Below are 14,828 nucleotides of genomic sequence, written 5' to 3'. Positions count from 1 at the left end.
TTTTTGGTATTAAGGGGCAAAATGTGTTTTTGATCCTGATTACATAATCACTTTTGATCAATACTTATTTTCCACACATTTTAATAAAGAAGAAATAATAATAAGGTACTATGGTATAATTAAGAAGGGTATTACATGCAAAGTTGCAAAATTTAATATTTTTTGGTGGTACAAGGTTATGACAAATATGAAATCATCCAGATAATGGAGATATAAGGGTATTTTTTATGGAGAATATAATTACTCTGCATTTGTCATTAAAATTTAACCACTTCGCGCCAGAGCCTGTTTTTGCCTTCGTGACCGGGCCAATTTTTTCAATTCTGACCACTGTCACTTTATGAAGTAATTACTCTGGAACGCTTCAACGTATTCCCCTGATTCTGAGACTGTTTTTTCATGACATATTGTACTTCATGATAGTGGTAAAATTTCTTCCATATAACTTGCGTTTATTTGTGAAAAAATCAGAAATTTGGCGAAAATTTAGAAAATTTTGCAATTTTCAAACTTTGAATTTTCATGCCCTTAAATCAGAGAGATATGTCACACAAAATAGTTAATAAATAACATTTCCCACATGTCTACTTTACATCAGCACAATTTTGGAACCAAAATTTTTTTTTGTTAGGGAGCTATAAGGGTTAAAAGTTGACCAGCGATTTCTCATTTTTCCAACAAAATTTACAAAAACATTTTTTTAGGGACCACATCATATTTGAAGTCACTTTGAGGGGTCTTTATGACAGAAAATAACCAAAAGTGACACCATTCTAAAAACTGCACCCCTCAAGGTGCTCAAAACCACATTCAAGAACTTTATTAACCCTTCAGGTGCTTCACAGGAATTTTTGGAATGTGGAAAAAAAAAATTAACATTTAACTTTTTTCACAAAAATGTTACTTTAGACCCAATTTTTTTTATTTTCACAGGGGTAACAGGAAAAAATGGACGCCAATTTTTTTTGTGCAATTTCTCTTGAGCGTGCTGATACCCAATATGTGGTGGAAAACCACTGTTTGGGCGCACTGCAGGGTTCGGAAGGGAAGGAGCGCCATTAGACTTTTTGAATGTAAAATTTGTCTGAATAATTAGCAGACGCCATGTTGCGTTTGGAGAGCTCCTGATGTGGCTAAACAGTGGAAACCCCCCACAAGTGACACCATTTTGGAAACTAGACCCCTTAGGGAACTTATCTAGATGTGTGGTGAGCACCTTGAACCCCAAGGTGCTTCACAGAAGTTTATAATATTGAGCTGTAAAAATAAAATTTTCACATTTTTCCCACAAAACCGTTTTTCATCCCTTAATTTTGCATTATCATAAGGGTAATAGGATAAATTGCACCATGAAATTTGTTGTGCAATTTCTCCTGAACACGCTGATACCCCATATGTGGAGGCAAATTACTGTTTGGGCGCATGGCAGGGTTTGAAAGGGAAGGAGCGCCATTTGACTTTTTGAATGTAAAATTTGTTTGAATAATTAGCAGACGCCATGTCGCATTTGGGGAGCCCCTAATGTGGCTAAACAGTGGAAACCCCCCACAAGTGCCACCATTTTGGAAACTAGACCCCTTAGGGAACTTATCTAGATGTGTGGTGAGCACCTCGCACCCCCAGCTGCTTCACAGAAGTTTATAATATTGAGCCGTAAAAATAAAATTTTCACATTTTTCCCACAAAACCGTTTTTCATCCCTTAATTTTGCATTATCATAAGGGTAATAGGATAAATTGCACCATGAAATTTGTTGTGCAATTTCTCCTGAACACGCTGATACCCCATATGTGGAGGCAAATTACTGTTTGGGCGCATGGCAGGGTTTGAAAGGGAATGAGCGCCATTTGACTTTTTGAATGTAAAATTTGTTTGAATAATTAGCAGACGCCATGTCGCATTTGGGGAGCCCCTAATGTGACTAAACAGTGGAAACCCCCCACAAGTGCCACCATTTTGGAAACTAGACTCCTTAGGGAACTTATCTAGATGTGTGGTGAGCACCTCGCACCCCCAGCTGCTTCACAGAAGTTTATAATATTGAGCTGTGAAAATAAAATTTTCACATTTTTCCCACAAAAAATCTTTTTCATTCTCTAATTTTGTATTATCATAAGGGTAACAGGATAAATTGCACCATGAAATTTGTTGTGCAATTTCTCCTGAACACGCCGATACCCCATATGTGAGGGAAAACCACTGTTTGGGCGCACGGCAGGGTTTGAAAGGGAAGGAGCTCCATTAGACTTTTTGAATGTAAAATTTGTTTGAATAATTAGCAGACGCCATGTCGCATTTGGGGAGCCCCTAATGTGACTAAACAGTGGAAACCCCCCACAAGTGCCACCATTTTGGAAACTAGACTCCTTAGGGAACTTATCTAGATGTGTGGTGAGCACCTCGCACCCCCAGCTGCTTCACAGAAGTTTATAATATTGAGCTGTGAAAATAAAATTTTCACATTTTTCCCACAAAAAATCTTTTTCATTCTCTAATTTTGTATTATCATAAGGGTAACAGGATAAATTGCACCATGAAATTTGTTGTGCAATTTCTCCTGAACACGCCGATACCCCATATGTGAGGGAAAACCACTGTTTGGGCGCACGGCAGGGTTTGAAAGGGAAGGAGCTCCATTAGACTTTTTGAATGTAAAATTTGTTTGAATAATTAGCGGACGCCATGTCACATTTGTGGAGCCCCTAATGTGTCTAAACAGAGGAAACCCCCCACAAGTGCCACCATTTTGGAAACTAGACCCCTTAGGGAACTTATCTAGATGTGTGGTGAGCACCTTGCACCCCCAGCTGCTTCACAGAAGTTTATAATATTGAGCCGTGAAAATAAAATTTTCACATTTTTCCCATAAAAAATGTTTTTCATCCCCTAATTTTGCATTATCATAAGGATAACCGGAGAAATTGCACCATTAAATTTGTTGTACAATTTCTCCTGAGTACGCCGATACCCCATATGTGGGGGAAAACCACTGCTTTGGTGTACGGCAGGGTTCGGAAGAGAAAGGAGCGCTATGTTGGCTGGGATAGGCAGCAGACACCATGTCACATTTGAAGAGTCGCTGACATGCCAAAACAGCAGAAACCTCCACAAATGACCCCATTTTGTAAACTACACCTCTCAAGGAATTCATCTAGGGAAGTAGTGAGTATTTTTTAATTTTTAAATTTATACCATTGGGCAGTGAAAAAATCATAATTATATTTTTACCACAAAAAAATGTTTTACCCTCAGATTTTACATTTTCACACAGGGCAATGGGTAAAAATGGTGCCGAAATGTGTCACACAATTTCTTCTAAAAGTGTCAATACCCCATATGTGGCTGTATCGTACCGCTTAGCCATACGGTGAGATCTGGGGGGGACGGAGTGCTATTTGACAATTGGAGAACAAATTATTGTAGAATAGGCATTTGGATTTGGGAGCACAAAATTTTCTGAATTTCTTTTAGGGGGCAAGGGTCATTTTGCTTTTCCAGAGCCTTTCTGCTACCAGTAACTTGGAAGTCCCTTATATTTTTAACAGATGACGGACCTGAGTGGGGACTAGCTTTTTTTGAGGACTGAGTTGAAGCTTTTATTGGGAACATTTTACGTAACATTTATCCGGCGCTCTAGGCTGAGCACTTACATCGGGGTTTCCATCTAAATTTCCAAGTGATGTAATTCAGATGAAACCCCTGCAGGATCCATTCACTGTAATGAGGCAGCAGAGTTACTCTGGACACCGTCTGGCCTCTGTGTAGCGGTGTCCTTTTTTTCAGAAGTGCACAAAACTGTGGCCTACCGCACTTTTATGCACGCCTAAAAAAACTGACACCGTGGGATCACAGGCCAGACGGCATCCACAGTGGCCTATATCTGTCTCATTACAGGGAATCTTCCGTCATGGGTTCCGGCTGAATCATGTATTTCAGAGATTTACACGGAAACTCTGGTGTAAGTGCTCAGCGCAGAGCACAGGATAAATGTGGGCAGAGCCTTACTGGGATCTTTGGGGACATAATAAACAAATCAGTAGCAGGTGAAGAATTGGTTTTATTTATTTTTTACGCCGTTCCTAGTGTGATATAACTGATTAGATTACTTTATTCTTCGGGTCGGTGTGATTACAGAGATACCAGATTGATATCGGGTTTTTATGACTGACACTAAAAGACGCTTTTTTTGCAAAATCTAGTTTTTGCATCACCATATTTTGAGAGCTATAATTTTTCCATATTTTGGCCGACAGAGTCATGTGACGGCTTGTTTTTTGCGGGACGAGTTGACATTTTTATTGGTACCATTTTTGGGGACGTGACATTTTTTGATCTCTTTCTATTCCGTTTTTTGGGAGGTAAAATTAACAAAAACAAACAATTCAGGAATTGTTTTTTGAGTTTTTTTTTTATGCCGTTCTGCATGTGGTAAAAGTGATCAGGCAGCGTTATTCTTCGGGTCAGTACGTTTACAGCGATACTACACTTACTGTATTTTTTTTATGTTTTGGCGCTTTTACACAATAAAACTATTTTATAGAAAAAAATATTTGTTTTGCATTGCTTTATTCTGAGCGCTATAACTTTTTTATTTTTTGGCTGATGGAGCTGTATGGCGGCTTTTTTTTTGCATAACAAGATGACGTTTTCAGTGGTACCATTTTTATTTCTATTTTGTTTTTTGATCGCATTTTTTTCCACTTTTTGTTTGGCAATATGATGAAAAAGCATATTTTTTTGCTCCGTTTTTTATTTATTTTTATTACGGTGTGCACAGAAGGAGTTAATTAGTGTGACAGTTTTATAGCTCGGGTTGTTTCGGACGCGGCAATACCAAATATGTGTACTTTTTTTGGTTTTGTAAAAATATACGGATTTATTGGTTTAATATTTTATTTATTTATTTTTATTTATTTTGTGATTTTTTTATTAATAGTTTAAAAACTTTTTTTTTACTTTTTTTCACATTTTTTCTTAGTCCCTGTATGGGACATTAATTTTTATTTTTCTGATCTCTGATCTCATGTAATGTAATAGACATATATTACATTACATGAGATCTTCCCTGACTGTTTCAGTCAGAGTCTCCTGTCTGGCTACAGCTGCAGCTGAGCCAGACAGGACACCATATATGGCAGAGCTGGAGGCGGTCATGTGACCTCCAGCTGCCATAGCAACCCCAGGTCCTGGAAGGACTCGGAGGTCTTCGGAGAGGTAAGTTGACGACCCCCTCTCCTCCTCTTGTCTCCTATTTATTTTTCATTTTTAAAATTTTATTCTTACTTTATACTTCTTATTTTTCTATTTTTTCATTTTTTAATTCTCATTTGATTTTATTTCAGTTCAATATCTCAATTGAGAAAACACATTAATATTTAATAAAGTAATGTCTAATACAAGAGTATTGCTTCATTAAATATATATTGCTAAGGGAAAAAATGTTTACATTTTCTGAGTAAACACAACAATTCATTCATTCATTTATTTATTCATTCATTCATTCATTCATTCATACATTCATATATTTATTCATTTTGGTTCAGGAGTATACATTCTTTGATATTATTGGTTTAATAAAGATATAAAAACTTGTTTTTTCAAAATACACTGACACCTATGGGTTGGAAAAGGTAATTACACCTATGACATAAAAATGTTCTATCATATGGAGAACTTGATTGATAATGAATTATTATCTATTATTGTTTATTATTCCAAACATAATTTATTTTAATATTTTGATAATAATTAGATGGATATTACTGATTGCTATGGTACGCTGTGATATTATAGGTTAGGAAAAACTGCCAGATTTGGTATCAGATTAGGGAATGAAGACTTCAATCAAGACATCGCAATTATGAATTCTATCTTAATAAAGACTTTTAATTTTTATAAATCAAAGAGATTCTCAAAAGTTACAAGAAGAAGCAACTGATATCCGAACGTCTCAGAAGGTAACAGGTGTGAATGCTGAGTGTTATAATAGACTGTGTCCATTACATACAATACAATTCACACCACTGATCACCAGGACGGCAGAGGACGATGATCCTATATGTACTGTTTTGTGTTTAAGTTTCATCACGTTCCAGTGGTTTCTTATCACCTGCAACGCTTCAATGAAAGCTGGTGAACAGGTAATACCTGGCATATGTGTCCTGTATATAAAGGACTGAGTACTGGTTATGGTTCTATATAAAGCAGGAAAGTGTCAAGTTAACCCTTGCTTTACTGACCAAAGACGTCACATCTGTTCCAAAAGTGACACGAGACCAGTGCGGACACACGGAAGATTCCAAAGACGATCCAACGTAAGTCCAGGTGACACTGCACAGATATTAAAGCTACATTTCATCCATGGACTTTGTTTTCTTATCAACTGACACACATGATCTTTCTAATAAAGAGTACAGTTAATAGACTAAACAATAATGAACACAATTATGGACTGTACAATATCTACATGCTGTAATTTATTTCAAAGAAGTTTTCATCTAAAGACTGTGTTATAAAAGAACCAAGAAGAAGACGAGACGACGACCCGATGACATCAGATGATGACGATTGAACCCGCGATTGCTTCAATTTAGATATAGGGAAGTATAATTATACATATTAAATGAATATTAGTCACGGCTTACCATAACATGAATTCACATCATTATATAACAATAATCCGATATTAATACTATTATTACTATTATTATTATTATGGAAATTTAATGATATTGCCATGGAAGAAGGAAAGAAAAAATGATTGATGAATGTATCTTCTTTTGAGAATTTTCAGTTAAAGTCCTTTTATTCTCAAAAAAGGGGGAAATGTTAAATGGTTAATTATGGAAATTCATTTGGAATGTTAATCGATAATCATTTTTCTGAGTTCTATGCCTCAGCCATCGTGTCTAGTTGACATGCGCTATTTGTGTGTGTATTTTTGGTTCACTACCGTATGTAGAACAGGTGTCCATACGACTGGCTATAAAAGCCCATGGTACAGAAAGGGGGGGCTCTCTTGCTCTGCCCACCCCACAAGACACAGAATCTTCATGCTGAGAAGCAGATGACATGTAGGCCTGGACACATGCTGGACAAAAACATGATTTACCAGCCAGGATCCAAGGAAAGATGGGTGAATCTCAACAATTAAGCTAATTATAGACAAATGGACAAATACTTTATAACTAATTATTGTATGTACCTGCTGCAATCTGATTCTTTTTAATGGACAATCCAAGAATAAATAGATACATTTTTTTATAAGAATATCGTGATATTGATACTTTGAGAAGTCCTCAGTAGAAAAAAATAATACAGGAAGAGTATTATTTTACAGTCTCCCATCCAAGTACTAACCAGGCCTGAACCTGCTTAGCTTCCAAGATCAGATGAGATCGGGCGTGTTCAGGGTGGTGTGGCCATAGGCAGAGACAAGCCTCTCACTTGCTGCTTTTCTACTTTGAAGTCTGGCTGCCGGCTGCCCTTTCCAGTGCTCAGCAAGACCAGGTCCTTTTGTGCTTTCCCTTCTCTTCAATTTTTTTGCTGGCTTCCTTAAAAGGTCTTGTAGACAGAAGACCCCACTCAGAGCCGCTGAGCTCACTGATCGGCTGCAGCGCTGTCGACGGAACGACAGCTTCACGGCCAATGCCACAGGCCGGGAGCAGAGGCGAGACTCACCGGTAGACCCGGGTAGGGTGAGTAGAGCGCGTTTATTTGCTTTCTAATAGGCTGCAGCCGGGGATTAACTTTTAATGAAAGGGAACAATCCCTTTGACTGTCTGCAGCGCGCCACACCTAGGAAGCGCAATCTCACACACAAGCCAGCATGCACACGTGCTCGCACGTGACAACACCCCCTATCTGCCCCTACAACCTCTCCGTCACCATGCATCAGACTCTCCTGCCTGTTTTATGATTTCAGGGCCCTAGCAGGAATCACCCCCCCCTCTCCCCAATTCCTTCCTTGCCTTCCTTGCACTGAGGTTAGCTCTTTGTCAGCCGTCTGGCTTGGTAACACAAGCTTCTTTGCAGAGAAACATGTTACTTCTGCTGGCCCTCGCTAGGCGACCGGCATCCAAAACCTTCCCTGGGCACCTGCTGAATGCCTGGCCCCTTCACGGCCCCGGGTGCTTTTAACGCCATCATTTCCACCCGGCGAGCTGCGGAGTCAATAAGCACTCCTAGCCGTGACAAGGAGCTCGGTGTCAAGCCTGCGTGGTGGCGTACTTAGCTGCCAACTGGCTCAGAGGCCTTGGGGCTTCCATCATCTAAGTTGCTTAAGGTCAGTGTCCGGCAAGGCGCCGATCCATGCTAGCCGAGCTGGGCAGTAGGGCAAAACGTCATCAAAATGGTCTACAGCACCTGATGTTCCCAGGAGGTCTCCCATCAAAGTACTGTCCAAGCCCAGCCCTGCTTTGCTTAAAAGATCGGGCATATTCAAGGTGGTATGGCCAGTAGACGCTGCTCGATCCATTGCCCGGCCAGCCTTTCTCAGGATCGCTTGATGGCGAGCAATCTGGCCGTGACGGTGACGGTGCGGGCTCCGAAGGGTCCATGCAAAGTCTGTGCCGTCCCGACAGGTGTGGTTTGTTTAGCAGTGATTCACCCGCCGCATCAGGTGTCTTCAAAAATGTCTCAGCGCAGGGTCTCCTGCAGGCTAAACCCTTCATCGCGGTAATGTGACAGAAAGAGCAAGCTGGACCCGTAACTTGGTGGCGGAGCGAGACGTCCATGGTGAATGAAGGAAGAGGGTGAGATGGTTGCCAGTGACTTTGAGCTGCTCTTCATGGGGGAGGGTCGTGTTGCCTGCAAAAGTCTTCTGCTTGGGGTTACCGGTTGTTGCCTCCAGCCACTCGGGAGACGCTGGTCCTGGTGAAAAGGAGCCTAGTATTAAAAGTAAATAAGCAACAATGCTGGAGGCCCACGGTGATCAGAAGGATGCTGGTATTTTGCAGAGATGAATTAGCGCAAGAGAGAAAGCAAATGAAAAAAAGAAAAGAGAATGAATGTGTGCACTTGTGAAAGGGAATGGAAAAAAGTCATAGAAGAGAGTGCCCCCTGCTGGTGGAAGGAAGGAAAAAGCAAAAGCCTATAGCACCTGGTATTCCCAGGCGGTCTCAAATCCAAGTACTAACCAGGCCCAACCCTTTTTAGCTTCCAAGATCAGATGAGATCAGGCGTGTTCAGGGCAGTGCGGACGTAGGCAGAGACAGTTCTCACTCTTGCTGCTTTTCTACTTTGACGTCTGGCTGCCGGCTGCCCTTTCCAGTGCTCAGCAAGACCAGGTCCTTTTGTGCTTTCCCTTCTCTTCAATTTTTTTGCTGGCTTCCTTAAAAGGTCTTGTAGACAGAACGCCCCACTCAGAGCCGCTGAGCTCACTGATCGGCTGCAGCGCTGTCGACGGAACGTCAGCTTCACGGCCAATGCCACAGGCCGGGAACAGAGGCGAGACTCAACGGTAGACTCGGGTAGGGTGAGTAGAGCGCGCTTAGTTGCTTTCTAATAGCCTGCAGCCGGGGATTAACTTTTATTGAAAGTGAACAATCCCTTTGACTGTCTGCAGCGCGCCACACCTAGGAAGCGCACGCTCACACACAAGCCAGCATGCACACGTGCTCGCACGTGACAACACCCCCTATCTACCCCTACAACCTCTCCGTCACCATGCGTCAGACTCTCCTGCCTGTTTTATGATTTCAGGGCCCTATCAGGAATCACCCCCCCCTCCCCAATTCCTTCCGCACCTTCTGCACCTTCCTTGCACTGAGGTTAGCTCTTTGTCAGCCGTCTGGCTTGGTTACACAAGCTTCTTTGCAGAGATACATGTTACTTCTGCTGGCCCTCGCTAGGCGGCCGGCATCCAAAACCTTCCCTGGGCACCAGCTGAAAGCCTGGCCCCTTCACGGCCCCGGGTGCTTTTAATGCCATCATTTCCACACGGCGAGCTGCGGAGTCAATAAGCACTCCTAGCCGTGACAAGGAGCTCGGTGTCAGGCCTGCGTGAAGGCGGCGGGGTAGCGTACTTAGCTGCCAACTGGCTCAGAGGCCTTGGGGCTTCCATCATCTAAGTTACTTAAGGTCGGTGTCCGGCAAGGCGCCGTTCCATGCTAGCCGAGCTGGGCAGTAGGGCAAAACGTTATCAAAATGGTCTACAGCACCCGGTGTTCCCAGGAGGTCTCCCATCCAAGTACTGTCTGAGCCCAGCCCTGCTTTGCTTCCGAGATCAGACGAGAATGGGCGTATCCAAGGTGGTATTGCCAGTAGACGATGCTTGATCCATCGCCCGGCCAGCCTTTCTCAGGATCGCTTGGCGGCGAGTGTAACATACCTGGCGGCATCCTTGCATAGTGGTCCATCTCCCACTGTGCAAGAGCGCGCACTTGATCTCCTGTCCAGAATGTCTCTCTGGCTTCCCTCCATGCTGTCTGTTTGTGTCTGTTTCTGCTGCTTAAGGGCGGCGCCCGATCACTTCCTGCTTTTTGTACCTGCTGTGGGTCACACCCCTTGTGCGTCCTCAGCCTATTGCTGTCTGTCACCTGGTATATATCTCAGCTGCTCCCATCTATCCCTGCCTGAGCATAGTGTTTCATTCAGTGTGTGCTTGCACTCTGAAGGTGCCAGGTCCCGTTCTTTGTCTCCTGCCTTGCGGTATCAGTTCCCGTGTCTGAACTGAGTCCTGTCAATGTCTCCTGCCTTGCGGTATCAGTTCCCGTGTCTGAACTGAGTCCTGTCTTTGTCTCCTGCCTTGCGGTATCAGTTCCCGTGTCTGAACTGAGTCCTGTCTATGTCTCCTGCCTTGCGGTATCAGTTCCCGTGTCTGAACTGAGTCCTGTCTGTGTACTCTTGCCTGCTGCCTCTCCTGGAGGCTGTATTTCCAGTCCTGTCTGAACACGCTCCTAGCCTGTTCCTCCCGCCTTCTAGGGGCCGATTACCTAGACCCGCTCCTGTATCTTGTCTGTCCTGTCTGAACACGCTCCTTGCCTGTTCGTCCCGCCTCTCTGGGGGCCGTATTCCCAGACCCGCTCCTGTATCCCGCTGCAGTGTCGGTCTCCTCCGTACACTCAGTTCCAGTCTGAACTCTCTCCTATCCTTTACCTGTTTTGCCTCTATGTCCGTTCCCTTCCTTTTTCTGCAGAGTCTGAACTCGTACCTAACTCCTGCTTGTTGTCTCTGTACTCCCTTTTGTGAGTTTGTGGTCCACTCACTACTTCACTGCAAGTACCCTGTGGGTATCTGGCTCTGCCTTTCTCTTCCTGTCTGTTCCGTGTGAACAGAGCCCTGTCCCCCCTGCTCTGCTTTGTTTGCCGCTCTGCGGTTTCCGCTCTGCTCCTGCCTTGTTTACCGCTCTGCGGTTTCCGCTCTGCTAATTCCTTGTTTACCGCTCTGCGGTTTCCGCTCTGCTCCTGCCTTGTCTACCGCTCTGCGGTTTCCGCTCTGCTCCTGCATACTTAGCCGCTCTGCGGTTTCCGCTCTGCTCCTGCCTTGTTTACCGCTCTGCGCTTTCCGCTCTGCTCCTGCCTTGTTTACCGCTCTGCGGTTTCCCTCTGCTCCTGCCTTGTTTACCGCTCTGCGGTTTCCGCTCTGCTCCTGCTTAGCTTGCCGCTCTTGCGGTTTCCACTCTGCTCTTGCCTTGCTTGCCGCTCCTGCGGTTTCTGCTCTGCATCTGCTCGCTGCTCCGGCAGTCCTGTCCTGCTCTGCTTCTGCTCGCTGCTCCGGCAGTCCCGTCCTGCTCTGCATCTGCTCGCTGCTCCGGCAGTCCTGTCCTGCTCTGCTTGCGCTCGCTGCTCTGGCAGTCCCGTCCTGCTCTGCTCTTGCCCACCGCTTCGGGCATTCCCTCTCTGCTGTGTTTGGCTACCGCATCTGCGGTTCTGTTTCTGTGACCCAGTCTGTACTGGGTCTTGTCCTCTCTGTGCTCCAGCCCGTCCTTTCGGCCAGTACCTCCCCGCCTAAATACTCGCCTGTATCCACCCGTCTGCATACCTGCCGTGTTCGCTTATATACACCAGTCTGTGCCAGCCTAACCTGCCTGTTCCAGTAATCCCTGTGTGGGTCAACCCCCGTGTCCGGAGTTTGACCTGGAGTAGCACCTGGTCCCTCTGCCCGGTTTCTCCTTGGTGCACTGGTGTCGTATGCCGTCGTGCCACCTTGGTCGGATCAGCCAGATACTTAGTCACGCCCCTCCAGGCACTCTCCGGTTAATGGTCCAGTGGAACCACTACTCCCGCACACGCCAGTCAGTCCGGGCGTGTGCATAACAGCATGCTCAGGCCATGGTTCCCGTTGAGCCCCACGGCCTTCGCTCTCTGAGACGTTTTCTAGTGAATACATGCATTAAAAATAAATAGATACATTTTTTTTTCCCTTAGCTGAGTTCCAGGCGAATTACGCACCGTCCAGATGGATCTATCAGCTTTCGTTCCTGCGGATCCGCCACGTTACTATGGGGAACCAAGACAGTGTCGTGCATTTGTGGAGCAATGCATGCTACACTTTAAGGCCTACCCTCTCTATTTTCCTTCCGATTGGGCTAAAGTGGCCTTTATGATTGACTACCTAGCGGGTGATGCCTTGAAATGGGTCACCCCCCTATGGGAAGCATGGGATCCTGTGGTCCTTGACCTGCAGGCCTTCCTGGTGGCCTTTCGTGTGGTCTTCGAGGACCCTAACCCTGAAGCCCCTGCTGAAGCTTCACTTCCCAATATCCCGGAGCAGCCCCGACGGGTAATGTGTGTGGGTAGCGCAATAGTCCTCCAGCCCAATGAGACTACTGCCCACCCAGAATCCTCACAGGGTGACTACGCTTTCCAGAATACTTCTCCCAACCTCAAGAGGCAGTCCAGACGTGCTAGACGTAGAGGCAAGCCGTCACGCCAGGGTCTGTCCTCCCTCAGACCTCCTGACCCCAACCTTGAAGTCCCTACTGAAGCTTCATCTCCCTGTATCCCGGAGAAGCCCCAACGGGTAATGTGCGTGGGTAGTGCACCAGTTCTCCTGCCCGAAGAGACTTCTGCCCATCCAGACTCCACACAGGAGAGCTTCCTGCACCCGGCATCAGATGCTTCACCCACTTTAACCGGTGTGCATGTCCAAGGATGCTCCAAAGCTGTGGTTACCTCAGAGTCTGTGCACCTCTACTACCTGGTGGAGGACCCCCTGTTGCCTCCTGAATCCTCCGGGATACCACTCGATGTCAAATGGAGAGAGACTTCTCTACACCCGGTACTCGATACTTTGTACGCTTCGTCCTGTGAGCCTGACAATGGGTACCCCAAAGTGGTAGTTACCCCCGAGTCTCTACACCCCTCCGACCAGGTGGAGGACCTCCAGTTGTCTCCTGAACCCTTCGGGGTGCTTCCTGGTAGCGAAAGGACAGAGACTCTCCTATACTCTGTACCTGATGCCTCGCTCGCTTCGTCCAGTGAGTCCAACCTAGTGTACTCCGAAGCAGAGGTTAACCATGAGTCTCTACACCCCTCTGACCAGGCGGAGGACCTCCAGTTGTCTCCAGAACCATTCGGGGTGCCACCTGGTGGTGAATGGACAGAGACTTTCCTATATCCTGGATCTGATACCTCGCTTGCTTCGTCCAGTGAGTCCGACCTAGTGTACTCTGAAGCAGAGGTTACCCGTGAGTCTCTACACCCCTCTGACCAGGCGGAGGACCGCCGGTTGTCTCCAGAACCCTTCGGGGTGCCACCTGGTGGTGAATGGACAGAGACTTTCCTATACTCGGTACCCGATACCTCGCCTGCTTCGTCCAGTGAGTCCGACCTTGTGTACTCTGAAGCAGATGTTTTCTCTGAGCCTCTGCACTCTTCTGACCCGGCGGAGGACCTCCAGTTGTTTCCTGAATACTCCGGGGTACCACCAGATAACAAAGAGGCAGTGACTTTTCCTCATCCTGTACCTGATAACCCGTCTGTTTCTTCCTGTGAGCTTGACAAGATGTACCTCGAAGCAGAGATTACCCCCAAGTCTCTGTCCCCCTCCAAACCGGTGGAGGACTTCCAGTTGTCTTCTGTACCCTCTGGGATGCCACCTGAAAGTATGTGGAGTGAGACTTCCTTGTGTGCTGTCCCTGGTACTCCACCCATTTCGTCTGTTGCTAAGGGTGGCTGGATGGGAGGTAGCATCCTAGCTACCCAGAGGAGACCAGTTTTTCCGGTGGACAGTGGAAGTGATCTCTTTGAAGGGAAGAATTGGCCCTCAAATTCCCTGCGGGAGATTCTGGCAGGCCTGAAGAAGAGGGGTCGTAAGGGGGGGGGGTACTGTAACATAACTGGCGGCGTCCTTGCATAGTGGTCCATCTCCCACTGTGCAAGAGCGCGCACTTGATCTCCTGTCCAGAATGTCTCTCTGGCTTCCCTCCATGCTGTCTGTTTGTGTCTGTTTCTGCTGCTTAAGGGCGGCGCCCGATCACTTCCTGCTTTTTGTACCTGCTGTGGGTCACACCCCTTGTGCGTCCTCAGCCTATTGCTGTCTGTCACCTGGTATATAGCTCAGCTACTCCCATCTATCCCTGTCTGAGCATAGTGTTTCATTCAGTGTGTGCTTGCACTCTGAAGGTGCCAGGTCCCGTTCTTTGTCTCCTGCCTTGCGGTATCAGTTCCCGTGTCTGAACTGAGTCCTGTCTATGTCTCCAGCCTTGCGGTGTCAGTTCCCGTGTCTGAACTGAGTCCTGTCTTTGTCTCCTGCCTTGCGGTATCAGTTCCCGTGTCTGAACTGAGTCCTGTCTATGTCTCCTGCCTTGCGGTATCAGTTCCCGTGTCTGAACTGAGTCCTGTCTGTGTACTCTTGCCTGCTGCCTCTCATGGAGGCTGTATTTC

General features: G+C 45.8%; 2 pseudogenes; both read right to left on the bottom strand.

The window, feature by feature from the left end:
• Positions 1 to 9,088: 9,088 nt before the first annotated feature.
• LOC141270148 (5S ribosomal RNA) lies at positions 9,089 to 9,207 on the bottom strand (annotated as a pseudogene).
• Positions 9,208 to 10,148: 941 nt separating this feature from the next.
• LOC141269439 (5S ribosomal RNA) lies at positions 10,149 to 10,268 on the bottom strand (annotated as a pseudogene).
• Positions 10,269 to 14,828: the final 4,560 nt, after the last annotated feature.

This window comes from Phyllobates terribilis, unplaced genomic scaffold (genome assembly GCF_046119375.1).
Source record: "Phyllobates terribilis strain yellow unplaced genomic scaffold, ASM4611937v1 Scaffold_4__5_contigs__length_816908805, whole genome shotgun sequence".
In the NCBI taxonomy this organism is placed as follows: Eukaryota; Metazoa; Chordata; class Amphibia; order Anura; family Dendrobatidae; genus Phyllobates; species Phyllobates terribilis.
Note: the sequence above shows the minus strand (reverse complement) of the source record. Positions and strands in the feature narration are given on the sequence as shown.